Below are 7154 nucleotides of genomic sequence, written 5' to 3' on the forward strand. Positions count from 1 at the left end.
AAAATTGGCTTGACCTCCCATCTCTGTCCTGTGAAAAATCTGATACCCAGTATAGGATGTCTACTAGTGGCTTAAATTCTCATTTCCAAGGTCTGTTCTTATCACTTTCTTGTTCCCATTTTAATAATAATTGCACTTCCAGTAATGCCTGTAGCCTTCTCTATGCCTTATATTTAGCCAAATGTGAAACACATACCCACTTCCAAGATTTATTAAAAATACTGGGCACATTCTTTCTAGTATAATTTTAGATTTGATAGAAAATATAAACCATAGCAATAAAAATACAATATAAAACATTCCCCATTCTTAAAAAGTCCCTGGCTGTGTATTTCCACAGAGGATTTCAGTGGAGTTGCTTTTCTCTCTTGTTATCTCTCCTTCTCTTCAGACTTGTTTTTCATCTCTGCCCATTCAAGCCAGGCCTAGAGAATGTTACTTCTATATGCATCCATATGCGTTGGACGTTTTTCTGAGCAGAGGTATTTTTCTTCATGAGAAGAAATCTGCAATGGTCTCTTATTTGTTTGTTTATTTATTTCCTATCTTGCTGTTAGGGAATTCTCAAACAAGAGCTATAGTTAAGTGATGTAATCCATTTAATAAAGGTCACATTTGAAGTGCAGTAGCTCCAGAATTAATAAATACTCCAATATGTGAATAGTGAGAGAGTGCACAGAATATGCAAATCTATACAACGGGAAATGTATTAGAGACTGTGGCAAGAATCTTTAACTCAGTACAACAGATAAATGGAAAAAAAAAATATATTTATTCATCACTTTCTATGTGCCAAGCAGTGTAAGAACATCACCTATTTTATTTTTTAAATCTCTACAACCACACTCTTCATTAATATTACTGTCTCTTTTAACAGATTTGTGAAAACTGGAAACCATGGTCCTATACTTAATAAAATAACAGAGCCAAGAGTCTAAAAATTTTATTCTGATTACAGAGTCCACACTTGTATCCATAAATCAGGACTTTTTGGCTCTTTGTGAGAGTATTTCATTGATAAGATGGAATTTTTTTAAATATTTTATTTCATGGAATCCAAAATAATTACCAAATGTTTAATTAGCAAGAAAAAATTTATATTAATGTGATATCAATTATTTGTGTAAGATCTGTCCTACTCTGCAAAGTCAGTATATAACCTTCCAATTCTTTGATTTAAGGGAAAGTAATTTATATGCATTTCTCCATAGTAAAATATGCAAAGTCTTCAGGAAGACAATTAGAAACTGCATTGAGAAATGCATGTTCAGTAACAAGAAACATATTGAGAGTGTACAGAAAGTCTTTCCTTTGTATATATTTTATTCCCTTCTTTGCTCTCACACACTTTATTATTACTCCTCTAGCTTCTAAATAAGATTGATTGGTGAGTTGATCACAGGGGTGCCTGAGCACAGATTGTGGGAAGTCTTAGTGTGACTCGGTATGCCATAAATCAAACAGCAGGTGAGTGGGAAACACAGTTCCCTGACTCACAAAATATAATAATAAAAATGTAAATAAATAAACTAGCCTCCTTTATTAGGAGATAACCAGTATCAGTAATAACTCTGATAATATATAGGATTCAGTTACACATTTTCCTTTTATATACAAATTTTAAAATATTTATAATATACAAGCTATTATACTAGGCAGCATGGGAGATTTAAGTGTGAAAAAACAAGGTACTTGTCAATGACATCACCATCAAGTAGAGGAAATAAAATCGAGCACTATAGCATAGAGTAGAAATTAACAGCAAATGTTTAAGATTATTTGGAAGAGAAGAAATTTATGTTTTCTGAGGTAATGATTTGAAGAACAGAGAAAGATTCTTAGAAGGGGCTTCCATGCACATAATGATGAAAAACAATGGCATTCAAAGTGGAAATAGCAATGTGAGTATTGATCCTCCCATTTTCACAACAAAACAGGCTTCATTTCCTTACTCTCACTCAGTGTGGACACAATTTAGGCATCCATTGCCGTAAATACTCTTTTCATTCATCATTCTTTCCATCCTGTTCTTTTGATTCCTTAGTATGTGCCAGTCACTACAATAAGCTCTGGGAATAAAGAAGAGAGAGCCAAAGTCTCTGTCCTTAAGGAAATCTTAATCTAGAGAATCTTTTTCCATGTCAGAAATGCCTCTTCAATTTTCCCTCCTGTCCATTTCGTGGTCACTGCTTTAGTATATGTTATCATCACCTGTTCACAGAACTATTTTGACCAACAATTTCTTAGACTTCCCCACTTTACACCCACCTGTTGTTGAGGGTTTTCCTTGGCGCTCTCTGTTGGCAGGAGAGGAAATCAAGCCACACTACTGAAATTAGGCAATCACTGAAAAAGTACATGGACCAAAATATAGACGACAATTATGTGCATAAATGATAGCAGAATACATGAAAAAAAATCCACATTATAATGTTCATTTCAGAGCTATTTCTAATGGTGAAATAAAAATATAATTCAAATCTCCATCAATACTATGGTGATATAAAAAATAGTGCATAATCATTAAAAGTGACGATACCATTTGTAATTTGTGACCTAGAAAAGATGTCCATGATTTTTTTTTTTTTTTTTTTTTTTTTTGCGGTACGCGGGCCTCTCACTGTTGTGGCCTCTCCTGTTGCGGAGCACTGGCTCTGGACGCGCAGGCTCAGCGGCCATGGCTCACGGGCCCAGCCGCTCTGTGGCATGTGGGATCTTCCCGGACCGGGGCACGAACCCGTGTCCCCTGCATCGGCAGGTGGACTCTCAACCACTGCGCCACCAGGGAAGCCCTCCATGATGTGTTTTTAAACGTGTGTGTCTATATGTTTGACAGAGATGAGAACCCTGAAGGAATATGTTTTAAATCACTAAAATTGGTTACTGCTGTGTCAAGGAATTATGGTTGGCAATTGAACATTCTTTCTAAGATCTTTATAATAATTCATCAAAATCCTAATATAAATATATATTGATTTATATATAAAACAAATATATTCATATTATAAAAATGGAGTTTTTACATACATAAAGATTAAAGCAACACTATTTTGTATAGTCAATGATATAACATTGGAGGTTATGTATACATAGGAAAATATACTTAGCAGTTTTTTAATTTACTTATCTGTATTAGAAAAAAATTCTGCCACTGTTTTTGATTAGATCATCATAATTGCATATTAAAGACTTTCATGGAGCTGGTCTAAATTGCTCAGCAAATTATAGGCATTATGATTTAGTCAGAAGTCTACTAGATATAAAAACCTGAAAAAAGATATTTTTACAGATTTAGGCTATAAAGATCTCTTTATTTCTCCAAGGAGCTTATACATATTTAAAGATAAAAATGCTCTCTAACTGTGACAGATGATTTAGATAAAATATTTGAAAAAACATTTAAATGATAAAATTTTCTGACAGTGATCAATAATACCAGGTTTCACATAACCAGGGGGGAAAATTAGTGTCAGTCAGAAGTTTAGCTAATAATATGGGATCACAGTATTAATATTCCTGGGGATAATTTTTTTCAAATTGTGTCATATTTTATCTGGGTTATTTTATCACAGAGCAGAAAAGTATAATTTGTAAAGAAATCCTCATGAGGTGTTGGGAGGCTAAAAGAATCAAAATCTGAGTATACAAAGAGCCAAACAAGATCTACATGAACTTCTATCAATCCTCCAATCCTTTTCATAGTTTACATTATTGGGTGTTTTATTCTTTTCCCATCATTCCATTCAATTTAACTCTGGGTTATACTTGGGATTATGGTGATCTGGTTAGATTCTAACTCAACAAACATCACAGTATTCTTCCACAACTTCCTTCCTTAGTTAAAACTCGACAGTTTCCAAGTTCAATTTTGTCTCCCATAACGACTTCCTCACTTTCTTTCATGACTTTTGCCACTGTCATTACTCAAGCCCCTCTCTTTTCTTTCAAGACCTCAATTACCCACGTTAGGTCACTTGCCATTGTCCCACAGTTCACTACATATTTTTTTTTTCTTTCTGTTCAACTTCAGTCATCTTTTTTCTACAGTGTATAATCTTCCATTAATGCATTAATGCTCTCCAATGTATTCTTCATCCCAGACATTGTAGTTTCCGTCTCAAGAAATTTGATTTGTTTTTTTTTTTTTTTTTCAGTAGCTCTAACTAAAATATATGTAATACAGTTACAATACTTGTTTTAAAGTTCTTATCTACTAATCTAACATCTGTGTCAGTTCTGGATTGGTTTCAGTTGGTTGCTATTCTCTTCATTATGGTTGATTCATCAAAATAGAGACTATATCCTCCCCGATGAAGCTCAGCCACAGAGAACTGAAGTGATATGTCGTATTGGTAGAGTATTCAAGAGTAATATTCCATGAAATACGTGTGAGGAGTTCTGTGTGATCTTGGAGTGGTTTTGGAAGACTTTTTGGTTGAGGAAAGACTAGCTGGCTCCTCCCTTAAAGTTCAAAGTGCTTATTTTCCCCGATGGCAGGACACATATCATTTGAATAATAATGAAAAGCAGAAGAATTTATTTTCCTCACTTTTCTGTTGAATTTTTAGCACAATAACAGCTTGAGGAAAGACATACAATGATGTTCATTTCAAACAGTAAAACATTGAAAAATTAATTTCTAACTAAACTAAAACCCAATTGTGTGCATAAAAATGGTTGGAATATAATGCTTCCTTGGCAAGTGAGAAAAGGGGAGGACTTTGCTGAAGAAGTGTTTATCATTTGTCTTTTGTTTGCACATTTATTTCCTCCCTATATGATTCTGATAGACTGCATCAAGGATATAATTCTCTTTCTGGTGCTTGCTTTGATGTTAACCCTACAAACAGAAAGGATAGTGTATGTTTCTGTATAAACAGGTCAAAGATGGCCTAGAAATTAGTTCACATTATGCTGTCACTTACATCATATTACAAGATTCTTACAATAGCTAAGTAGCTAAGGTGTCAGCATTGATGTGGACTCACTATGCCCATTTTATAATTGGTGGATGTAAAGTTTAGAAAGGTTAAGAGCTTGCAATCATAAGATAAATCTGTGAAGGATTTATAAACAAGCCCAGAATTTCCAGTTTCAAATCCAGTATTCTGCCCTCTGCCTCAGCCATTTTTTTAAGTTTGCATGTTAGAGGCAGTAGGACTTCTACTGTTTTAGATAAAATCAATGAAATACCATAATTGTACTCTTGATTATGTTTAAGATACCAAGAAACTTTAGTCTACATTCATTATTTTTAACTAAAAGTTTCAGTTTGAATATTAATTTTATTTAAATAATGTTCGTAGAAATTTTAGAGAGAAAATTAAAATTACTTTATGTGTAGAATACAGTCTCCATTTGCTTTGACAACTCTTAGTTCATGTATGCAAAATAAGTCTACCTTTTTGTATATAAAATTAAGATGCAATGCCAGGATATCATTGACTGCTTAATTAAAGCAATTAGGATTGTAGTGAATCATGGCACAACTTACCTTAAGAGGTGTGAGCAGACTACGTCACAGGCTATGATACAGTAAATAGTCATTGAGTTCAAAATACTTCCCACATAATAAAACATAAAGCATATTTGAGTGCTAAAGCTTCATTCATTCTTAACATTGTAGATGCATTTAGAAAAAAAGAAAAACCTTAGAGGTTACCTGCTCTTCAAGACTTGACTTGGTGCACATCATATAGAAGGACTTCCACATGCTGACTTATTACTCAAAACAATGAAGTCCCCAATAGAAAGCATTTCTTTGCTTGGAGTGTCCTTTAATGTACCTGTCTTAGAAACCTTTGGCGGTAGTAGGTAGCTGACTGAGGGTTCAGGGAGATAGACCCTACCTGTGTCTCTATCTTTCTATTAGAGAGCTATTATTGCCTCTCTCACCTTATCTGAGAAGGGATTAGAAGACTGGTCGCATTGCATTAGCATGGACTTTGAAATGACGATCTCGGAATCAAATTCCAGTCTCAGCATTCATTTCCCTGTAAATTAGGGCAGGGTGCTTAATTTTTCTGAGAGGCAGTTTCAGCAGTGATACAGTTATATCTGCCTCATAAACAGGAGCAGATCCAGATTTTATGGGACCTAAAGCAATACTTTTGGGAGTGCTCTTTAAGGAAAAGGATACAAAATAGGAATGGTTGTGAATATTTATTTAGAATTAACAAAAAAAAGCACAATAGAAATTTGAAGAAGCTGACAAATTCATCATACATTAAAAAAAATTCAACTCTCTATAATTAACTGCCAGACATATCATTTATTGTACTTTGGCTTTGGCTATATATTCTCTGATTATTTCTTTATAACACTTTTAAATTATTATTTTCTTTAGAGAGAATGCTATTCAATATTTCCACTAGCATGGTTGATTATTTTTAAATTAATAATGACAATTTACAAAAGGTTCTTTCAGTTTCACAAATAAGTATTGATTATGTCATGTGGATTTTAAAAATTATTTTGAAGCTTGAGAAACTTCCATTGAGTTTCTTTTGTATATGAGATATTTCAGATATACTTTCTGTAGTATTGCTATAGGTTTGTGTCCTAGAAACATAAGAATTTTATTAAATTTTATTTTACATAATTCTCATTTTTAAATGCATGATGTTTTTGTAGTCATATATATTACCAAGTATATGCCTGACAGAGAGAAATTCTCCTCTGATTTAGGCGCTGATGAGAACTAAATACTCTTCTTACAATTTTATACTTATGACTAAAAGAATATTCTAATAACAACAAAATCTTTTTTTAAAAAAAAAAATTATTTATTTATTTGGTTCTTCCAGATCTTAGTTGCTGCACGTGGGCCCCTTAGTTGTGACATGTGAACTGTTAGCTGCAGTATGCATGTGGGATCTATTTCCCTGGCCAGGGATCGAACCTGGGCCCCCTGCATTGTGAGCACAGAGTCCTAGCCACTGCGCCACCAGGGAAGTCCCAAATCTTTTGAGCTCTGTCCTTTTCATACCTCTATTATTTACATATTTCTTTTGTTGCGTATCTCGGGACACATTTATATCCCATCGTGATCTGTGGCTGTAAAAGTCTGTGACATGATGATGGGTGACTCAGCACAGGGCCCGTAGGGGTACCCACCATTCCTATACAGTGGATTCAAAATGCCTTGACAGTAC

General features: G+C 34.0%; 1 non-coding gene across 1 annotated transcript; it reads right to left on the reverse strand.

The window, feature by feature from the left end:
- Positions 1–6880: 6880 nt before the first annotated feature.
- Positions 6881–6953, reverse strand: TRNAV-CAC (transfer RNA valine (anticodon CAC)). The gene has a single exon. It is a non-coding gene; the product is annotated as a tRNA-Val (tRNA).
- Between the last annotated feature and the right edge of the window lie 201 nt (positions 6954–7154).

Source organism: Aethalodelphis obliquidens, unplaced genomic scaffold (genome assembly GCF_003676395.1).
Source record: "Aethalodelphis obliquidens isolate GAN/ISIS:26980383/991018 unplaced genomic scaffold, ASM367639v1 scaffold64, whole genome shotgun sequence".
In the NCBI taxonomy this organism is placed as follows: Eukaryota; Metazoa; Chordata; class Mammalia; order Artiodactyla; family Delphinidae; genus Aethalodelphis; species Aethalodelphis obliquidens.